The sequence below is a fragment of the Euleptes europaea genome, chromosome 15 (genome assembly GCF_029931775.1).
Source record: "Euleptes europaea isolate rEulEur1 chromosome 15, rEulEur1.hap1, whole genome shotgun sequence".
NCBI lineage: Eukaryota > Metazoa > Chordata > Lepidosauria > Squamata > Sphaerodactylidae > Euleptes > Euleptes europaea.
In genome coordinates this window covers 26459696-26483692 of record NC_079326.1, presented here as the reverse complement: position 1 = coordinate 26483692, position 23997 = coordinate 26459696, and positions in this window count along the sequence as shown.

Here is a 23997-nt window from a genome sequence, read left to right as displayed (position 1 = left end):
GATAGTTTGATTTCGACAGATCTTGAAAGCTAAGCAGGGGTAGTACTTGTATGGGAGACTACCAAGGAAGACTTTGTAGAGGAAGGCAATGAAGAAGAAGAGTTGGTTTTTATATGCCGACTTTCTCTGCCACTTAAGGGAGAATCAAACCGGCTTACAATCACCTTCCCCTCCCCACAACAGACACCCTGTGAGGTAGGTGGGGCTGAGAGAGCTGTGACTTGCCCAAGGTCACCCAGCCGGCTTCGTGTATAGGAGTGGGGAAACAAATCCAGTTCACCAGATTAGCCTCCGCCGCTCATGTGGAGGAGTGGGGAATCAAACCCGGTTCTCCAGATCAGACTCCACCGCTCCAAACCACCGTTCTTAACCACGAACCACCTCTGCTTAATCACTTGCCTTGAAAACCCTCTGGGGTCGCCATAAGTCAGCTATAACCTGACAGCGTTTTACACATATATGGATAGCCTTCAACAGTTTAAAGGGACCTTGTGGCCAGATCTTGGTGTTCACAGAAAAGCATAACTGGAGAGAAAAGGTGGAGCAGCTGCAGTATGTGTGTGAATGGGGCGTGACATGAGTAAGAGGCAGGATTGCCTGCTTTTAAATTGGTACCTCCCTCTAGCTGTCCCTTTAATATCAGTTTGAGCTGCTGTTGTTTGACTCCATGCCATGAACACTAAACCTCTACTAAAGAGATAGGAAACCCCTCCCCCCCATCCAATTGGCCGCCTTAATATGAATGGAGGGGAAACAGGGTGCAGCCAAAGCGTGCAAAGAGAGCGGTGCTCTTTTTGTGCAGGTAGCTCTGTGGACTACAGTGTTAATAGCTTTCATTTCAGGGGCTGCTCTTTCAAGGCTTCTCAGTGTCCAGAGTTCAGATGTATGGGGTACTTAGCATGGTCCCTCCTGCTCCAATAAAGGGCTGACAGGGACCAATGAAGGCTGTGAATTCCAACAAGGTGGCCTCTTTCGGTGAAAGCAGGAGTTGGCACAAGCAACGTGCTTTTCTCAGAGATACTATTCATACTTCAGGTTAGAGCCATACCAGGAACCCAGGAAGCTGCTGTCTGGACATGCCCTCAATGGAATTAAATACTGTTGAATATGGGGAAATCAGATTTGACTCCGTTCCAATGCAGAAACTTATTCAATAAATAATAATAGGTCAAAGTCATAAATTTGCTTGGAGTGTATGATCAGGTATGAGATTAAATATTTAGAAATTATAGCAGCAGGCAGCTATTTGCTGTCTAGCTTTAAGAGGAGAATTTTTCTGTAACAAGTTACCATAAGTGGGTTTTTTAGGGCTGCCAACAATCTGGAGGGGAAAAAATGCCCTGCCCCTCTGACAGAGGCTTAATGAGATGAGGGAGAGCCAGTGTGGTGTGGTGGTTAAGAGCAGCGGACTCTAATCTGGAGACCCGGGTTCGATTCCCCACTCCTCCACATGAAGCCTGCTAGGTGACCTTGGGCCAGTCACAGTTCTCTCAGAACTCTCTCAGCCCATGCAGAGGCAGGCAATGGCAAATCACCTCTGAACGTCTCTTGCCTTGAAAACCTTATGGGGTCACCATAAGCCAGCTGTGACCTGATGGCGCGTGCCCCCGCGCGCACACACACAGATGTTATTTACTTACTTCCATGCCACAAAAAGCTGCACCAGCCCATTTCCGCACATTAAGCCTTTATTAAAGGGGCAGAACACTTTTTTTGCCCCTCCAGGCTGTTAGCAACCCCAGGTTTTTTTTTAAAGCAACTTTTTTTTAAGCAACATTTCCCAAGATGTAATAGACCTGTGCTCCTTGTTCAGCAAAGTGTGAAGACTTCCTACAACCTAAGGAGCCCTCTTCCAGCTTAAGTGGCTCTTCTGCCAGGGAAAAAGCCTCTTGTGTTGGAAGGCTCCTTAAGCTAAGGAAGGGGTCACACTTTGCACACTGTGGCATGTCACTTCCGGTTTACACTAGGAGTTTGAGTGGTAAAAGGCCCCTCGCGATGCGGCACTTCTGGGCGTAAACTGGAAGTGATGCACGTCGGCACAGCCACATGCATGTGCGTGATCCCCTCAGCTCTGCCCCAAAAGCCTCCCGCTGGAGGAGAGGGGGGACATGGGAACCCTAGTTGTAATACCAGGAGATCTCTAGCCACCACCTAGAGCAGGGATGGGGAACCTCAGGCCCGGGGGCCGTATGCGGCCCCTGAGGACATTTTTTGTGGCCCTCGGGAGCTCCGGGGCCCTGCCGCTGTGGCGCCCTTTGGACCTCCTCTCGCCAACTGTCGGCTGTTGGTCGGCGAGAGGAGAGGGGAGGGGGAGGAACGCTTCCCCCAAGTTTGCCCCCTACAGCTGCGGCATGCAGGAACGCTGCCTGTTGGCTGTTGAGCAGCGGGGGTGGGGGGTGGGGAGAGGCCGGTGGCTCCCGGCGGCAGAGCATGCATGCGGGAGCCAATCAGGCTTCAGGGGGGGGGGGCTTTTGTGGACTCTGGTGGGGAGGGTATGGTTGTGCGGGGCTTCATGCGCCGCCGTGTGCGTGTGTGGGTGGGGGAGGCGGGGAGGCTGGGGCCCGGTTGCGCTGGGCCAGCGTGCGCGGGTGTGTGTGTGTGGGAAGGCTTTTCTCTCTTTTCTTCCTCTTTTTCTGTCACTCTTTCTCCTTTCTCTCCCTCCTTTTCTCCCTCTTTTTCTGTCTCTATGGGCAAAAACGCATGGTCACTTTATCCTCCTTTAATCCCTGTTTCAGCCAGGATTCATCCAGGATCGAACCCATGCGTTTCACCTAATGTGCGTTTGATCCTGGCTAAAACAGGGATTAAAGGAGGATAAAGCGACCATGCGTTTTCGCCCTTTGTCTCCCTCCGTCCTTTTCTTTCTTTCCCTCCATCCTTTTCTTTCTTTCTCCCCCTCTCTCCATTTCTTTCTCCCTTTCTCTCCCTTTCTCCCTCCCTTTTCCTCTTTCTCTGTTTTCCTTCCTCCCTTCCTCCCTTGCCGATCGACTGTGGGCTGCGCCGCCTTGGCACCTCGTTTGCTCGGGCCCACTGCTGGCTGCCCTCTCGCCTGGGAGGGGGGGAGCGGGGGCGCCCTGAGCCTTCTCTGTGTGGCCTCCCTGGGGTTGCCAACCTCCAGGTGGTGGCTGGCGACCTGGCAACCCTAGGCTCTCCCCCCCACCGGGAGATCTACACCTGGTATGCCCACTGAATGAAGTCATAAATGTGCAAATGGTCCTTGGCAGGAAAAAGGTTCCCCACCCCTGACCTAGAGGTTGGCAACCCTAACCATGGTTACTGTAACCATCTGAACATGGGCCACTTTAGCAAGTATGGGTAGATTAAACCAGGATTTGAAACCACAGTTTGAAGATGGTTGATTAGCCACAGTTAGTGTTAATGATAGTTTTGTTTGATATAAAAACAGGGACATCAGCCTATGCCACAATGCAGGCGGGGATACCAGCTGGATCTCTGCAGGGAAGATGAGAGGACAAGTAAAAGCAATGAAACCAGCACCTGTCAAGGCCAACCTGGATTTGAAAGGTCATCTGCAAAATGAATTATGGTTTCACCACAGTTAAAATAAACCACAGTTTTGCATAATGGCTGAACTGACATGTGAGTAGAATTAATGCAACAACTATTGAGGTGGGCAAGAGAAAGGTGGCCAAAAAAAAAAAAAAAATAGAAAGGAAAAATGAGCAACTTACTTAAACTTCTTTCTCCTCACTTCTGAATAATTTGTCAACCTGCCTTGAGAAGCAGCCTGCGGAGCGTATATTTCTCCATGGGGTTGGAAGAGATCTGCGAGTCCCAGTTTCCCATATGAACTAGAAGCCAGCATCTGCCTTTCCTTTGTGCGTGTGAACTGGATCATAAGCCGAAGCACTTCAATGAACAAATTCGGTTTTGTCACAGAGGTTCTCTCCCAAGTGGCTAAATGGTTCTTGCAGCGGTTTGGGCCAGAGACCTGGTCTTCAAAGTACTGTTGGCATTTTGAGAGTTTTCTCAGACTAAGAAATATGCAGACTGAGTGAGAACAAACCCGCAAGGACTCAACAGAATGCATTTTCTGTTTCGTCCTCCCCTCCTTTCAGTCTGTGAATCAGGAAGCATCTCATGTTAGTAAACCCTACTTTATAATTGATAGCCAAAGATTTTTTTCCCCCTTGGTGTATTTTTCTTGTCAGATCATGCATAATGCATTTTCTTTTCTAATCTTTGCTTCTAAGAACATTTTTTTTCCAGAAGAAGCTGACAAAGAACTAATCTTTAGAAACCAATGCAAACCTCTCTGCCAGTAATGCACCTGAATGTTTTTTTCAAAAGCAGCTCCCATGAGCTATTAACGTACCATAACTTACCCATAGTTGGTTCTGTGTTTGTTTCACTGCTTTCCAGGAGTTTTTTTTTTAATTAAGAGAAAGGGTTCCTTCTCTCCATTTGTGAATAATTTGTTAGATTCTTAAGGGCTTTCTGCTACCATTCAGAGGGAGTATATCGTTGATTCTGGTCTATTGAAAATAAAGCTTGATCACACACACACACACGCACAAAAGACACAAGACGTTTGTCTTAGTAATAAGCCAAGTTTACTCTAAACTCAAGGGTAAGGGAAATTCACTGGGAGCAAAACAAATAATCCTTACTACATTCTAAGTTTCCTATGCTTGCCAGAAAGGCTCTGGCAGGTGCTAAGCTTACTCTCGAGTAGGCATTCTTAAACGACAAGAAAGCCTCTCCATCCTAACACGCTGGCATCCAAAAGGGAACCAAAAAGCAAGTGAACTACTTTCACTTCTAAACAAAGGATATCGAAAGCAGTTAAACATGTAAATTGTGGTATGCGTGACCACCAGGCACGAGGTCGACGGCCACTATACTGACCACTTGGTCAGTTACAATATTAACCCTTAACTGTCTGACATGTAGCAAAGCTCGCTATCTAATACCCAACATAATTGAATAACTTTGCTGCTGTTTCGAACTAAAACTGTTCCATCTTGGCAAACTGATGGGGGAAGTCGCAGATTTGAGGGAATGTACTCTGACTTCTGCCTGTTATGACCAAATGCAACTGAATCTCCAGCTTTGGCATGGCCCTGTTCAGCTCGCTTGACACTGTTTAGCATGTGGTAATAGCACCATGAGGGCCGATAATCTCCCGTTTTCGCATAGTCAGCATTCCTGTTCTTTGTAGCAGTGGCATAGAATGTCTTCAAACTTTGGCAGGGTTGTTTTGATTGAACTTGCCAACAGAGCAACCCTAGTGAAATATGTGCTTAAAAGAAGACTCTTACGCCTCTGTTGCCAAAAATAAAAAACCCAACAGGTGTCAGCAGGCAGGACTGTGTAGCCAAATAATTGCTCTGTTCTGTGTCCCCCCCCCTTTTTTTTTAAATCAAGGGAAATGTTTTTGTTCACATGGCCGATTTCAATAGTGGAAGCAAATACTACCTGGGACATCTGCCAATTTGCTTCTCTCTCCTGTTGCAACCCAGTGAGTAGGGTTGCCAGGTCCTTCTTCACCACCGGCGGGAGATCTTTTGGGTGGAGCCTGAGAAGGGTGCAGTTTGGGGAGGGACTTCAATGCCATAGAGTCCAATTGCCAAAGCAGCCATTTTCTCTCTATCGGCTGGAGATCAGTTGTAATAAGCAGGAGATCTCCAGCTAGTACCTGGAGGTTGGCAAACCTACCAGTGAGCCCCCTCACTGGCTGGCTTGCCACATTCGCACACCGCAGTTCCACCATGGCAAATTCCCACAGTACATTTTCAATGTAAATGCTAGGATGTGGAATTAGATAAAGCCCAATTTAAAAAATGGGATCAGATTTTATCTAAGAGTGGCGGACTCTAATCTAGTGAACTGGGTTTGTTTCCCCACTCCTCCACATGCAGCCTGCTGGGTGACCTTGGGCTAGTCACAGCTCTCTCTAAACTCTCTCAGCCCCACCTACCTCACAATGTGTCTGTTGTAGGGAGAGGAAGGGAAGGTAATTGTAAGCCGCTTTGAGACTCCTTAAAGGAATAGAAAAGCAGGGTGTAAAAACCAACTCTTCTTCCTCTTCTAAGGGGAGTACTAACAAGGCTTAGCGCACTCTTTACCCTGACCTCCCCACACACAATTCATGTAGAAGAATGCATCATTTGTACAAGCAATTAAATTGATACTTCAGAAAGAAAATATTACAGATTTCATGAGCTTTACTGAACATTGCTGCCAGTTGCTCAATTTTGGTTAGACCTCTTCATCCTTGTACAGTTTCATAATAAATCTCAGTAATCTGGTCTGTATAGGAACCTATGCTCCTGAATCAAATAGCTGAAAAAGAACCCCAACTAGTGAAAACCGTTTCTTGTCAACAATGTTTTTATATTCTAAGGTTCCTTGCAAGAATCTGATGTATTTAAGAGTCACACTCAAACTGCCTTCTCATTTTGTGTGCAAGTTCTTTTGAGTTATTTCCCCCCAAATCTTCCCCCAAAGAGTCCTGAAAATCTTCACACTCATGAAAATAAGAGGATCTATTTAGAAGGTGTTGTTTTACCTGATGTTTTATTGCCTTCTTCCAGAAATTTGCATGCAGCAGGGTAGAAAGTATAATAGTTGAGCACTCACAGTCCAATCTCTAGCCAGCAAGCCAGACTGCTGCTCCTCATGGGATCATGTCAGACTAAATCCTTTCGGACCCAGAAGCATCACTGTGAGGGCTGCTTCCCTTTAGGTTTACTTAAGCCCCAGTCCTAGGCAGGAGCCTTGCTGTTTCAACTGCTTTGTTTTGACCAGCTCATGGCCTCACACTTGCTAGTCTTTGGAACTAGCCCAACCAAGCTTCCGGTGCTGACCAAGGGTGAAATTCTGTTGCTGCACCCCAGTTAATGGGTCACCCAGATGCTCCCTGCTCCTTGCTGTTAAGGAGCACTCCCCCAGCATTCTGCCACCAAAAGACACAACACAATGTATACAGAGGAGCTCCAGCAGGAACAGCCATGGTTTTACTCTGCAGACAATATGCTAGCATCAAACCCAACAAGTAGATTTACAATATGCAGGAACTCATGCAGCAACAACTTCTTTTCTCTATTCCTTCTTTTTGACCAGGCAGAAAAACAGTCCATTTATAGTAACCACGTAACCTATAACTGATTAGCATGTACTAAAGCCTACATTGTGCATATTTAGAACAAAAAACAATGCTGCAGGAGAACCAAGATTTTAAATGCAAATCCAGGTATTTCCAAAAGTACTATCTAGAATAATTTTAAAGGCAAAGAAGTGGGGTGGATTTATCCTCCTATCTGAACGGCTGAAGTAACCCACAGGTTAGGTAATTTGCTCAGTGCAACTGTTCATCAAAAGTGGCAAAAAACCAACTCTCTGGCCTTAAGTGGTATCATGGCTGCATCATCTAGGCTAGTGGTCTTCAGTTCATGGGATCGGGCCCCCTCAAAGGGGTCATGAGACCCTATAGGACCACCATGTTTTCCTGCTGCTGGTACATATGCAAGGGTGTGATGAAGAGAAAAGCTATTTCTCTAATCTGGGTCTGTGGTTAAAAATCGATATGTGCTTGAATATATGATGAAACTTGTGTGAAAGTCTTTTTGACTTCACAGGATCCCAGGCAGAATAAGCAGGGAAGTTTTGCTTAGAGACGTAGGTTGCCGTATCGGTTAAGATCAGCAGGTTTATGATGAAATAACTCTGTTCCTGTTCGAAACCTCAATTTTACTTACTTTGTGACATTCATGTGAAGTGCCCCCATTATCCTTGATCAGATCTACCTGGGGTAACATTTTAGGCACAACACATGTAGGTAAGTTGAACTTACAAAACAATGTAACTTTTCTCACACTTTACAGGTGGATATAATAATGTCTGAACTGACTAAAACATACATTTTAATCAGAGAGAGGCTGACAGACTGACAGAGAGAGCTTAATCAATTGACCTGATAAGAGATAGAATACTAACTGCCAAGAATTCTCCAAGATGCAACACCCTCCCTCCATTAGAAACAATGTTCTTATGCAAGGCTATCAAACCCCAACAGGCTGCAGTGCTTCCTGACTCTTTTTGCACTCTTGTTGAGAGGAGCATAAGAACATAAGAAATGCCATGCTGGATCAGACCAAGGCCCATCAAGTCCAGCAGTCTGCCCACACAGTGGCCAACCAGATGCCTCTAGGAAGCCCCCAAACAAGACGACTGCAGCAGCACCATCCTGCCTGTGTTCCACAGCACCTAAGATAATAGGCATGCTCCTCTGATCCTGGAGAGAACACGTATGCATCATGACTAGTATCCATTTTTTACTAGTAGCTATGAACACTCCTCTCTTCCATGAACATGTCCATGAGCAGCAGGACAGAGAGACGAAGTCACTCTGCTGCGGAGAGGATTCCTTCAGAGACTCTGGCTCCTCCTTCCTGTGATGTGGCTGTGATGTCATGTGACAGTGGGTTCCATGCTGCTGCTTGGGGTTAAAGGTGGCTCCTGGGTTTAGACAGGCTGAAGACCACAGGTCTAGGCTGTACAGGTAGCACAACAACTCCAGGGTGAACTCTCTCACTCTATTGTAGCTTGACCACCTGCATCCTCCTCCTCCTCGGCAGTAAACACCAAATTCACTGGCATAAATCTGTGTATGGCTCACATGTCAATTACTGGCAACTGTTCACCTCTATCACTTCTCTTTCTGTAGAACATCTGAAGGAAACCCTTTTGTCCCATTAAAATCTTTGCCTACCATCCCCTTATTCTGTACTGCAGGGGTGGGGAACCTTTTTCCTGCCAAGGGCCATTTGCACATTTATAACATCATTCGGGGGCCATACCAGGTGTAGATCTTCCGGTGGGGGGGGGGGAGGCTAGGGTTGCCAGGTCTCCAGCCACCACCTGGAGGTTGGCAACCACAGGGCACCCCACGCAGAGAAGGTCTGGAGGGCGCCCCCGCTCCCCCCTCCCAGGCGGTAGGGCACCCAGCGGTGTGCCTGAGCAAACGAGGCCCCAGGGAGGGCTGCCCTGCACCGCGCCTCCGTGGCAGGGCCCCAGAGCTCCCGAGGGCCTCAAAAATGTCCTCTGGGGCCGCATATGGACCCCGGGCCTGAGGTTCCCCATCCCTGCTGTACTGCTTATTCTAGCATCCCACCTACCTCTCCAATATACGGTACTTTAATGTAAAGATTTCATTTTTTTAAAGGCATATTTGGTTCTTTATGTGGCTCTAAAAGCCATAGGTTTCAGACTCCTGTTATGGGGGAGGTCAGATTACATTGGGACAGTTAAACTCTTAATCGGTACATTGGCAGTGGCATTCCTCTAAGGATAAAGCTAATTTTATCTGTTTAAATGCAGTCTTGGGAACCTAATGTGAAATCAATTGGGCAGCTTTTATTTATGTTTTTCAATATTACCACCTTTTGTTTTGTTCCAGTGGTAATCATGAGAAACTCCCTTCAAAAGGCAATAATAATTTTTCCTTGCGATTCTGACAGCGAAATTTACTTCCCATGGTGATAATGTGTCTGGTGCAATATCACTGTGGCTACATATGAACATTAACAAAAGTTTTCTTTTTTATGGATTGGAGTATTCAGTGGCTCATTTTGAGGCGCTTATGGTTATGTAATGATGTTGTCACCTATACTGGCTGTTTGATAATATGATGTCTGTTACGCAGTAATCAAAATTAATGGGCAAATTGGGGAAAATACAATATAGCCTTTAAAATACAAATTTGAAGGTATACACACACACAAAAAAGGAAAGGTAGGTATCTTGGCCTCTTGTTCTCTTCCTTAATAATATTTTAATATCCATTTATAGTATAGCAAGGAGGGAGGGAGATCCTTTGGGTGCATCCATAGATTTTTTATACCAGCAACAGCTGTGCTCACAGCATGCCTTTGGCCCTACTCCCTCACAGTATCCTTTCCATTGATCCTGCTTTTGACTTTCCTTTGTGGCCCCTCCTTTCCTCATTCTACTCTGCACCGCCTCAAGGCTTCTAGGCCGAACCAATATGTTATCCAGACATTTAGTAAAGTAAACTCTCTACCTTCAGGGAATATCAATATATTGACTACTCTGGGCTGATCCACATGTTACAAAATTCCCTCACAAGAACTTTGAACAGATGTGTCTGGGCGTTTCCCTGCTGGGAACTTCATTCCCAGGTGTGCGTGGGACCAATTCAGAGCCACAATGTACATGGAGAAAGAGCTTAAGCCTCCTGCCATCTTCCTGACTTGAAATGGTCCTGGGAAACAATTGTTTGCCCATTGCAGAAACGTTCACATCCAGATGGGTACATGCCAGTTTCACCAACAGGACTGACTGTCTGGCAGACATTACAGGTCAGGGAAACAGCACAGGAAGAAGACTTAAGCCGCTTCTCCTCCCGTGACTCAATCTTGATGTAAAACAGCCCAGTGTACACCTGGGAATTAAGTTTCCAGTGGTGAATTCCAAGGGCATATCTGATCAAAGTCCTGATGGCGGTCACATGTCCACCACATGGACTTTGTAATGTATGATATGTAATGTAAGCTGGCACCTTGGCCATCTTCTGGGCATGGACTATGGAGTATGGGTCACTGGAGGTGTTGGGGGGAGGTAGTTTGGAATTTCCTGCATTGTGCAGGGGGTTGGACTAGATGACCCTGGTGGTCCCTTCCAACTCTATGATTCTATTATTCTAACTGGCCACACTGCAGAGGATCAAGAGGCATATTTTGTATACTCTTTGCCTGCTAGAGTCAGTGCAGTGGTAGCAACTAGCAAATAAAGTGTTGCACTGTGACCAGACAGACTCAGTTTCAAATCCCCACTCTGTCATGAAAGCTTACTGGGTGATGTGGGGTTGCCAAATTCAGCTTGGGAAATTCCTGGAGATCTGGGGGGTGGAATTTGGGGAGGGAGGTCTGCAGGGATTTGATGCTATGCAGTCCACCCCCCAAAGCTGCTATTTCCTCCAGGAAAACTGATCTCTGTAGTCTGGAGATTAGTTGTAGTTCTGGGAGAAGTCCAGGAGATCCAGTCATGTGTAGCTTGATCCTTAGTCAAGGCTGCATCTCCCTTGTCTGTGGACCCACATATGTTAATGCTTCCCATGGTGCCTTTCCTTTTATGCTCCTATGCCAGCTAAACGTAAACACACAGACTCACTGCTCTTTACAACACATAACAGGTCTATTTTTTTATAAATGAGGAGCATTCAGAAAAGCTGTATTAATTCTGCCTCCATCCTTCTAGCAGCAAGATGCTCTGCACAGCAGGGGCTACAAAATGAATAAGTTATTGTATAAAGCTGCTTTTATAATGATTGCCCCTGAGAGGTGTGGTCCAGTGGGAAATGCTAGAGATACCAGGATTTTGCAGCCTGCTGCATACTAAGCAGGAGTGAGAAGAGAGATCAGCCACACCAACAGAATTAACCTGTCAATGAAATGTTTGGCACATTGTCCGTTTAAGATATGATGCAAAGGACAACATCAGAAACTTGAAACGTGGGATCTGGATGAGCCCATGTCACGTGCTCACTGTGATACGATTTCACTTTGAAAACAGGAGAGCCATTTATAAAAGAAGCGCATTCCTTTCTAGACAGCTAGCCAATCACAGGCACATAGCTGCTGCCAAAATAGTTCTCATACTCTTTCTTCCTCTATTACAGTACATGTCTCGAAACGAAGCATGAGATCATAGCTGCATTTTGGTGATTGGTTCAGTTTCCCATTTCTCCCCTGGACCTTTAAAAAAGCTTGTACTGTCCTTACTGAGGACGACCTCTTCACTTACTGTGCATAATCATGTGACTTGCTGTTTACTGCCTTGTGCCGGTGTCCTAGATTGAATCCTTTAACCCAAGAAGACATTTTCAATGCTATAATGTAAGGAAGGGGTCTGCAGTATACTATTTATTTCATAGACACAGAATCCCCTTAGTTGGGGTGCATGGTGGGAGTCATCTGATCAGCTGAGCATCATTGTCACTAACATAAGATTTGATGGCAAATTACTAAGGCACAGAAGGAGTGAGAACACCATTCCTTGTCATTTTTGCTTTCCAACACAACACTGGTGTAATATCCTAGGAGTGTACTAAGACTAAAGAAAGTGGGATTGCTGTTATCTTACTTCAAACCAGCCAATTGTACAGCAAATGTCATAAAATGTTACCTGAACTGGCAAGGCAATAAATATATTGGGGTTTTTTACACAACACATGCCTTTATTGGCATATAAAAAGGAAGAACATACATTAGGATAAATCTGAGTACAAATCAATAAACTTGGATAAAACCATCCCAAATCAGCCATTAAGGAAAGCTACACGCTATTCACAATATCTGATTGCTAACTGTAAGAACCTTGCAACTGATTCAATTATTTTTGGGTTTGGGCTAGGATGTCCTGATTTCATCAGAAAGCCATTCCCTGTTTACAAACAGCAGGCCAATGAATTGGGATCGGCTACAAGCATAAGAGGAACAATTAAAAAGGACATGCACAAGTGATTCAATTTCACCATTCCCACAAGGGCAAACTCTATCCACAAATGGGATCTTATGAAATCTTCTGTATAACAAGACAGTGCATTCAGCCTGGCAAGCATATATGCTCTACGCTGCTGCAGTGCAGTTAGACAAGTAAACTATAGTGCTATATGTTGTCTATTTGGCCAAGGCTCCCAACTCAAGGGGGAACATTTACTACTTGTGTGGTTTCTAAGTTCCTGCACTTCTGTGTCTAAAAGTCTACGTCTGATTACATCAAACACTGACTTTTCTGTGAGGCAATACAGGGAATCTAAAGAAATCTATTTTTTTTTCTCAATATGTCTTATCTATATGGATGATCAAGATTCAGTTAGTGTCTGCACCTCATGTGGAACCACCAGCTCCAGCCTTGCTGCCAAATGGGGAAAAAAGAAAACCTTTACACTGAAGCTGTTGAAAACATTCAGCCTAACGTATTTAATAATAATGAAAACAGTGCAAACCATCCTATGAAGGCCCTGTGCCTTCAACAGCTTGGCAATCTTGAGCAGAGTTACACCCTTAGACTTAGAAGGGTGTAATGCTGCTCTGAATAGCACTGAAAGGCTACCAAAAAGCCATTGGGGTCTGTGCTTTGTATTTTTAGTGCCATGGTGTGAATTTAAGTCCTACTTGATTAGTAACTTGATATTTACGCCTTCCATTTATCCATTCTTCATTCTGACTGCTTACAATGGAACTTCCTTCCAGGTCTGGTGTACAGTTGCACTATATTAAAGGAGATGCTTCTCAATTTTCTTTTTCTTTTTCTTGAGCGGCTAAAGTTTCCTTCAGATGACCTGGGCAGCAGAGCATTTGTCATGAATTTTAAAAATAATATAGCATACTGCTCTGATGACAAACTTTCCTTGGGGATGCTATATTTGTCCACCATCCCCAACAGGAACAAGGAAAGAGTGCTCTATGAGTTATTTTTAAGTGGCTGGAAATAGTATCTCCATTATGTCAGGACATTAATGAATGCAATCTTTGTTAGCAAACATTGGCACTTTGTTTACTGCAATATGTCAGCCTGTTTCATATTATCTTAAGTTTTACAAAAGTGTCAGATCCAACAACTATACATACATATATATATATATATTTTACACCGGCCTTAGATTTCAGTCAGAGTGTTTAGGGCCCTAGGTCATGGGATTATCAGAAGCTGATATGGTTTAGAAGTGGTCACGCGAATCTCAGTGTTCTCAGGATTGCAACCAAAATGTAATCAGCTTGATTAGAGCCAGGGAATGTGCAGAAAGGTGGGGAATGCAGAAAAATGCATATCCCCTGGCTCTAATCAAGTGCATATTATGTACCTCTAAATTGTATCTCTGCATCCTGACTCCTTTCTTTGCAACATCCCTCCCACCTTCTGACTTGGATATAAGGGCTGATGGATCTTCAGTCTTATCTGTACTTGATGACTGAGCTTTGACTCACAAAAGCTTATCCCCTGGGAAAACAGTGTTGGTCTTTAAGATGCTATTGAACTTGAATAATGTGATGTGGGCATTCTATTCGCATTTCCATATGAATTGAGGGATGAACTGCACAAGTTCCCCCCCATCTCTCACACACACACAATCACACACACACACCTTTTAATGCAAACACAGGCTGTTCCCCAAGCCTACATCATGAGATTGGTCAAAAAGACCATGTAAACCCATCACGGGAACAGGCCCTTTGCCCTAGGTAAGCATCTGAACTGAGCCACAGATTTCCAGTGTTAAAGAGCAAAGGGGGGAGGAGTATGTTTCAGTATAGACTTGAATACTTAACATTTTGTGTGTCATTAGAATGAGCAAATTTCTACTAGAATAGACTTATTTCTGCATTTATCATTAACATACGTAATATGTATTGAGGTGAACTCTCGTCTAAAATCATTAAACTTTCATTTCCCTTGAATGTACGAGATATTAATGACCTGTTTCTAAAAACCAAAAATTTGGCTCCACTAGACATACTCAAGCATTATTCCAGATTCATTCAGGGTATTTAACTGGTTTAACGAAAATATGTCAACAAAGGATTTTCTGTAGCTTACGGGATGTTACAATACATATGTTGCGTGACTAATACCTTTTAAATATCAGGGACCAGATTTCCATCCACCCTGTAAGGGGATGTGATGCCAGTCCACCTAATTTGCGCATACGCAGACACTCTGAAACAAACGCAGAGGCATTCTGCATGTCTTGGATGAGAATCTGATTGAAATCATTAAGGCTTGTCTTGTTGTTTTGTCTAATAGTTAAAAAGCAATTAAGAGGACGGCATGCAAGAATCAGAAATGGACAATACTTCCGAACAAGGTTTTACTTACAGGAAGCGGCATATGGTTTTAAAATAATCAATGTTAGTAATGAATGTGTAGCCCTCTCCCTAAACCTGTTAAGTATCTATTAGGCAAAGACTATAAGACCGTTAGGTGTTTTCTCTGAGAAGGTACGAGTATCATTACTACATGACATCTATTCATTTCAAGGGAGTTTTCTTAGGGAAAACAAAACAATCATTTTGCATTGCATTTTCACTGTTAATTTCTTTGCATGGAGCCTTACAAAGATGCAACAAAACCAGGAGTAGTTGTAATTCGTTGTCCCCTGTTATGTGGGGTGTTATCATTGTATCTCTGGCCAAATATAGCTGTGTGTAGAATACTGTGGTTGGGATTCCACTCTCACACTTAATACATCTGACCACTATACATTGGAGTTCCTGCCTGTACAGGGACCTACTTTTTTCACCCTGTTTTTCCAGGCTACATATCATGCACTTGAAGCAGATATGCATTGAAATGTATGCATGTAGGCTCTTAGGCAGGTGGGACCTCCAACACATGGCAGTCAGGTGCATTAAGAGGGTAGGACCAGCAGATACTACTATCCTGATACTCCTGCGCATACAACTATACATGGTTTGGTACCACTGGGACAGGGTTTTGGCTTACAGTGCTGACTTCTATTACAAAAGAGATTTCATTTTCTGAGTTTTGATCATTAGATGTACAAATGTAGGGCTGTCAATTCGGTTCGGCCCGAACTGAAAATCAGCCGAATTTCCCTTGATTCGGCGGTTTTTAGTTCGGGAGGAACCGAACTCAAAACTGGCGGGCTACCGGGGGGGCCGAATTCAGCGAGTTCGGGAGTTCGTGAATAAATTCGGCCAATTCGGGGCCGTCAGTAAGCAGCATAACCTCCCCTGGCCAATCGGTGGCCAAGCTGGGTCTTCTTCTGGCCAATCAGTCAGGATTGAGTACTGGAGGAATCAGCTGATGTGCGGCCGGCCGGGGAAAGAGAGAGAGAGAGGGAAATCCTCATGTGTGTGTGAGGGGGTGCTTGTGCACATTCGCTCCTTTCCGTGGCTGCAGGGGGCGCATTTTTTGGGGTACAGACCCCAAACTTTCAGGGGATATTCAGACAGGTTTTCTTAAGAGACCACCCAAGTTTTGTAAACATTGGGTCAGGGGGTCCCAAGATATGGGCTCCCCCCCTTTTTCTTTCCATGGCTGCAGAGGGCGCATTTTTGGGTGTGCCGACCCCAAACTTTCAGCGGAGCATCGGACAAGGCTTCTTAAGATACCCCCCAAGTTTTGTAAACATTGGGTCAGGGGGTTCCGAGATATGGGCTCCACCCCTTTTTCCTCTCCCCCCTTTTCCATTTTCGTGGCTGCAGGGGGCGCTTTTTGGGGGGTTCAGCCCCCAAACTTTTATCATTGCTTCAGAGAATCCCTCTTAAGAGACCACCCAAGTTTTGTAAAGATGGGTTCAGTGGGGGCTGAAATATCGGCTCCCCCCCTTTTCTCTTTCCGTGGCTGCAGGGGGCGCATTTTTGGGTGTGCCGACCCCAGACTTTCAGCGGAGCTTCAGTCAAGGCTTTTTAAGAGACCACCCAAGTTTTGTAAACATTGGGTCAGGGCCCCCCGAGATATGGGCTTTCCCCTTTTCCCTATTGGGATGAATGGATCACCCTCGAGAGATGCATACATATGGATCTTATATTGGATACAAATGGAATCATATTGGATTACCCAGCCTCCCAGCCCCTCCTGCTGGAACAGAAGACAGCCACAGTAAGACCCCTTTGGGGGCTTTAATCTATAATTTTTCTTTTCTGTGTGTGTGTGTGGGGGAAAGCAGAGTCTGTGTGTGTGTGTGGGGAGGGAGCAGTTTCTGTGGGTGGGGGGGGGAGCCAAAGGGGGCTTTTGCCGGTTCTGCCTGGGGTGTGTGTTCCCCCTCCAGTCTCTCTCTCCCTGGTTTGAGGGGGGGCTTCATTTTTATTCTTCAGGTTTTTCCTCATTCATAAGATCAGGTAGGTTATTTTGATGCTTGCTCAAAACTGGTTTTCAAATGGTGACTTAAAGAATGCATCTGCCTGGTCCCAAGTCCAATGTAAAAAGGAGAAATTCCACCCCCTCCTGCTCATTATGCATAGCTAGCTGCCTCTGTCCCTTTCCATGGTTTGCAAACTCCCAGGTGTCAGGTGTTGCTTTGCACTGTTGCAAAGGTGTTGCATTGCGTGCTTGTGTTGCTTTGCAGTTGTATTGTTTTGCAAAATTCTTCACACCTGCCCCGCCCTTTGCATGTTTGCAAAGGTGTTGCTTTTCAGTTGTGTTGCTTTGCAAAGTTCTTAGCACCTGCCCCGCCCTTGCTCTCATCAGCTGTTTGTCGGGGCTGGGAGCTTTGTGCGTGGGCGGCAAGCTCTGCCGAGAGATACACATTAAGGGTGGGGGGGACCCCTTTCAGGGCCCATATCTCAGCCCCCCCTGACCCAATCTTTACAAAACTCGGGGAGTCTTTCAATATACGTCCTTTGAAGCTCTGCTGAAAGTTTGGGACCTCTAAGCCCAAAAATGCCCCCCCCAGAGCCGCGGAAAGGCGCGGTTGTGTTTTTAATGGCTTTATTCGGCCGAATTTTTTTTCCGAACTTTGAATTCCCGCCGAATTGAACGGATCCGAAGTGGGGGAGTTCGGACTTCAGCACGTACGGAACCCACAAGGGCCAAATTTGGCCGAATCCGAACTGTACCGAATTTTTTTTTGACAGCCCTATACAAATGTCCCATTGTGTTTTTCCTCTGATGATTCAATCACAGGCCTCATTTAAGCTTTCGTTTAACTTATGAGGATGTATTCTAATAATTGCATATCCCCTCTACTGAGCGAATGAGTCACCTGCGACCATCTATTAATCCGCTCATCTGAAACTTAATCCTGACAAGACAGAGGTTCTCTGGGTTAGTAGAAAGGCAGACTGGGGACTTGAGATCTCTCCTGCCTTGAATGGGGTTATACTCTCCTTGAAAAGCCAGGTTTGCTGCTTGGGAGTAATGCTTGGCACAGCAGTCACCTTATAAAATCAGGGGGCTATGTTGGTTTGCAATGCTTTTGCCCAGCTTCAGCTGGTGTGCGAACTGTATCTGTCCTGACTTAGTCAGATCTAGCCACAGTGATCCATGCTTTAGCTACATCTAGACTGAACTACTGCAATGTACTCTACTTGGGCCCACCCTTGAAGAGTGTTCAAAAGCTGAAGCTAGTGCAGAATGCTGTGGCTAGACTGCTGATTGAAGCCAGCTACTGGGAGTATGTGACCCCAATACTACAGCAATTACACTGGCTACCAATCCACTCCTGAGCACAATTCAAAGTGTTGGTTTTGTCCTGGATTATCTGAAGGTCTGTCTTCTTCCATACTTTTCTGCCTAAGAATTAGTTCACAGGGAGAGACCCTCCTCACAGTCCCACCAATAAAAACAGCTTGTCTGGTGGGCACGAGAGAGGGCCTTTTCGATGGCGGCCCCACAATTATGGAACAACCTCCCCAGGGAGGTGTGCCTGGCCCCCACACTTGCAGTTTTCAGAAGGAAGTTGAACACAGTTTTATTTAGGACTTCATTTGACTAATTTAATTTTTATTTATTGGCAGTCCTAATTGAATATTTTAAATTGTGGTCTTTAATGTGTTTTTTAATCATCATTTTATTTATATTGTAAGCTAGCAAGGTAGAAAGGAGGCTAATAAATGTTTTAAACAAATATCATAATGTTCAAATGTGAAGTCCACAGTCCATGTTTGAAATAACGCACATCTCTTTTTCACTTCTTTAAAATGTTTTTAACCCCCCACCCCAAACACAACCGTTTTACAGTAATAAAACCAGCTATGTTATCCTTTTAACCTGGCAGTATTTTGAACAGGTATGATTCCTGCTATGAGAAAACACAATTTCTATTGCACTTGCTCCTTTGGAACTGATTTTGGGATGAGCGCTGAGGAAGTATCTTTTATATGGCACGTGCATTATCAAAAAACAGTCTCGTGACTTTGAGTTTCCAGGCAACCCTCAGCAATTTTTTTTCATCCTCAGCAATTAAATTAATTTCTTCCCTATTATGTAGAGACAGCTAATTACTTGTGTGACAACCGGCAACATATGTCGTGGAATTATACAGTGTCTGAAAACTTGGGAAAAGAAGCTATGCTGACCCTTGTGTGGGGCTGCCAGGTCCCTCTTTATTGATTTTTAGTACAGCATATGCCAGTAAAACATTTGTAGCATCTATACATGAGATAAAAGATTACATAGATTTTAAAAAGACAATATCTGGCTAAAATTCTTGACTAATATTTAAGAAACTAAAATTCACTAAATATTAAAAGAAAAATTAAAAAAAAAATCTAATTGCCATGACCCAACTTTAAGCAGCTGACTTTATATATGACTGCGAATCAGATTTATGAATACTGATTAAAATATTCATATCAATTACAAAACAGAATTAAAAGATACAAAATCTAAAACTATGGGTTATATAATTCTTAAATAGATAAATACATTAGCTAAAAACCTCAGATTAAAATAACATTCTCCATTTGAGGTTTGATTGCCAAGCCCCCGCTTTGTCTGGCCGATCTTGTACATTGCAGCCCAGAATTTAGCTACTTGTGTGCAAAAAACAAAAACAAAACCCCTCCGGCCTTCAAAGCCACAAGTTGTGAAGTTAACACTCGCAGCATTTTTTTGTTGTTACCAAACTGTATCACAGCAAATCCTTCCAAAGCAATGCCATACATTCAATGCATGCCCCATAATTCTTTTTGGAGACAGTGCACAGCTGCTCCAGTTTAGTATTAGCTGCTTCTTAGGGCTTGGTATCGCCTTTCAATAAAAATCACAGATGGTGGGGGTGTCTTTCGCACCAAGGCGGTAAATATGAGCTTGCCTCAGGTGAAGGGGTGATATAAGTCCGCGCAATTCTTCCTTTTAAAGAATATTTCAATAAAGTAAGAATACTATTTTGTTGTCAAGCTGCCAAACCTCTTCCAGTGAGCGTAGCTCTGTCTAAAACTATATATACCAAGAGTGCAATTCTATATTCCATACAAGAGAAATATACCTAAGTACCCTTACATCAGCAGATTTTCCAGACAAGCCAGTGTCAGAGACTCCCACAAGTCCAACCCTAGTGCCAGTGAAGGGACTGGAAGGTGTTCAAACTGGGGTTGTGTCAGAGAATGAAGAAGAGTTGGTTTTCATATGCTGACTTTCTCTACCACTTAAGGGAGAATCAAAACCGGCTTACAATCACCTTCCCTTCCCCTCCTGTGAGGCCAGTGGGGCTGAGAGAGCTCTAAGAGAGCTGTGACTAGTCCAAGGTCACCCAGCTGGCTTCATATGTAGGATTGGGGAAACCAACCAGTTCACGAGATTAGCCTCCGCTGCTCATGTGGAGGAGTGGGGAATCAAACCCAGTTCTCCAGATTAGAGTCCACCGCTCCAAACCACCACTGTTAAGCACTACACCATGCTGAACATTACCCTATGCCCCCTTATCCTGTCCCCATTTCACTAAAAAAAAGAAGTGGTATAAGTTAAAAATTGCCCATCCTTGCAGGTTCCTCATTTTTATTATATCAAAATTAAATGCCAAGTGTTTCCCAGGATTTTAAACAAAACCTGACTGGCATAAAAAAAAACACCAATTCTTAACATCTCTTGTACAGCACTATTTTCAGGGTTAATTATCCAGTTAGTTCACCTGAAGAGCAAGCACTGGTTGGGTCTCGTAAAACTTCTCTTGGAAGACCACCGGATCAAATCATACAACTACCATCTGTGAAATGTGACTGTAATAGTCTCTTGAGAAATGACAAAACTCATATCTAACTCATTTAAATCTTGACAACCTAGCAGTGCAATCCTAAATATTACCTCAGAAGTAAATCCCATTAAGATCAATGGGACTTACTCCCTATTAAGTGTGCTTAGGATAGCAGCCTAAAACTTTGATTTAGGGTGGACTCTTTAGGTTAAACCTGATCTTAACTGCTGCATTATTGCTTTGCAATCCTAAATATATTCATATAGAATTAATTCTTATTGATCACAGTGGGGCATGCAAGTAGCATCCTTATCTTGTGTGTGTGTAAAGTACTGTCAAGTCGCAGCCGACTTATGGCAACCCCTTTTGAGGTTTTCATGGCAAGAGACTAACAGAAGTGGTTTGCCAGTGCCTTCCTCTGCGCAGCAACCCCGGTATTCCTTGGTGGTCTCCCATCCAAATACTAACCAGGGCTGACCCTGCTTAGCTTCTGAGATCTGACGAGATCAGGCTAGCCTGGGCCTTATCTTAAAAATATTAAACATATTAAAATAGAAATGTCCCATTGGTTGCAATGAAAATTACTTCTAAGTAATTGTGCTTAGAATCAGGGCTTCAATAAGTTTAGGTTGCACAAGAATTCATTCTGTTAAAATTATTGGATCTTTCTTTTAATTGATGCACTTAGCACTGAGGTGCTCATGTACTTTCTCATGATCAAGTTCCTCTTCTTGACTCCTTCATACCTGAAGAAGTTTACATTTGTAAACTTAAATGAAAGATATTCTTACTTTGAGTCTATTGTCCTTGGGTATCAGAGAACTTGAACAAATGTATTTCCATCTTTCCTCATCTCCTTTGCCCACGTAATTTGCTCCAGTGATGCAATGTTGCAGAGCCAAGCTATTAACAAAGAGAAATGGAAAAACCATTTAGAATGCAATGTATCCTGAAAAAGCTTCCAACTGAGTATTAATAATTTTGTCCAAACTAATTTTCCCTTGTAGCATGATTGTTAATGCATCTTCTAGTCTAGTTATGATTGCCACTAAGAAATTGAAGAAGTATTAGTCTTAAGTAGACTGTACTGACCTTGATGGACCAACAGTCTGATTCGGTATAAGATAGCTTCATGTCAGTGTTTTTTAAAAAACATTTTAAATAAAATGTTTATTTAAAATTAAAACATTTTAAAAACATTCTACTGGCAATTAGCTAGTGATTATTCTTTTCATATCACTTTATTTAATTTTTTTCCTGGTAAGACATTTCAAATATTGTAAGTGGTTATACATACCAACATGGCCCTTGAAAATATTTAGCGGCTGATGCACAACACCATTAAGAAATGTGCTTGATTTAGAGAATGTGGGCCCCTTGACTGCACTGGGATATGTCTTCAGTGAGGTTGGTACTCAAATCCATTTATAGCCCATTCCTGAAATGACGGCGTGCAGAGTCGGCGGGGAAGAGGCGCAGCGGTGCCTCTTCCTAAGCCGATTCGCGCACACCGTAAAAAAAAAAAAAAAAGCCGTTTTGCGGCTTTTCTTTGTTTTATTGGGGCTAAAAGCCCCATTGAAAACAGCAAGGCTGCACCTGTTCAAAAGCAGGCACAGCATCTCCGTTCCCGGCACCGGTGTAACCGGCCGAACCGAGATAGGAAGCCGCCTAACCGGCGGCTCCTCCCCCGGAACACCCCTGGAACGCCCCCTGCACCGGTGCGGCCTCTCTATGCCGTGGACTGCGCCACGGAGGGGCTGCGCTGGCAGAGGGAGGAGGCACAGTCCCACAGTGCTCGGCCGCCACTGGGACTGGCCTCGCCACTAGCGTAAGTGCGTGTAATCATAATTTTACACGCACTTACGCTGGCGGTGGGGTCACGCCGCCTCCTTAAGACTTTCAGCCCAGATTTTCAGGAATGGGCTATTAGTCTCAAAAGGAATTTTGATATCAATAGGATTTCAATTATTCAGCTGTAGAGAGCATGGTTTATTTCTACATTTTGTATTGTGGAAACAGGCTTTTCAAAATCACTATTCACAATGTAGGGATCCCAGAAAATAAGCTGTAGCGGATTTCTTTCTTTCTTTTTTTTTAAAAGGTTTATTTTTATAATTAGGGGATACAAAAGGGGAAAAAAGGGAAGGGTAAAAACCGTTTGATATACAAAAACAATACAGCAGATTCAATAGAAAAATAAGCTTAGTCGAGTACATTATCATATAACAAGCCTGAGTATTGATCAAATATAATATAGTATATCTAAAAATGTAATTGTAAAAATATAAAAATCATTCAGACTATCTACCTGTTACACATTGAAAGTATAATACCGTTTGAAGCCCAGAAATTACTTAACGAATAGTTGAAACATTAAATAAAACAGTGCCTATTACTCATTCTAGTACTATTCAGTATGTGTCAATCAATCATATAAGTGTAAAATGATTCCCACTTTTCGTCAAATTGTTCTGTAAGTTCATTATTATTAGGGTTCAGTATAAAAGTCATTTTGGCCATACTGGCGTAGTCTAGCAGTTTTTCTTTCCAGTCTTCTATTTTGGGTATTTGCGTTTGTTTCCAGGTTCTTGCCAGAGCCACTCTGGCTGCCGTTGTAGCATACTTAAAAACATCATGAAATCTCGAAAGCAGATTTGATGGGACCATACTAAGCAGATAGTATTTAGGGTCTAGTGTTATCTTCGTTTTTGTTATTGTCTGTAATTCTCATTGAATCTTTTTCCAGAACATTTGTAATTTAGGACATGTCTACCAAACATGAAAATAAGAACCAGCTGTAGCGGATTTCTTGAAAAGTCATGATGTCTGTGAGTACTTCAATCAATCAATTTTTAATTTACAGTCATTTGACCAAATCAAAATAGCATACAAGTGTGAGTACTTTATAATCCATATTCATGGAGAGCAAAATGAATGTGGTAGCTGGTGACCTTCTGCTTGCATCTAAAGTGTCTTCTAGTATTTGCAAGAAACCAGAATCTTCACACCAAATGAAGGTAACCACTGCTTCTTTTTTAAAGTCTGTGGGCTAGATCCAAAGATTCCATTCTGCAACCAGTTGATTAGTCCTCCAATGCAAAGAGCTTTCTGCCAGAGCAAGGCTCCTCAAGCCAAAACACATCTCTTCCAAGAGAAGAAAGGTGCTGGAGGAAAGCTCTACCATTGCAGCCTTACTGTTTTAGATCCAACCCAGTTCTCCAGATTTTCCATCATAATTCTGAATATAGATCTTAATCATAAACATTTTAAGTCTTTCCTGAGGATTTTCCAAAGTATTTTAGACTCCTTAACATGCAGTCTGGCTGCTTTTGTAGTTGCTCCAGAGGTCTGAG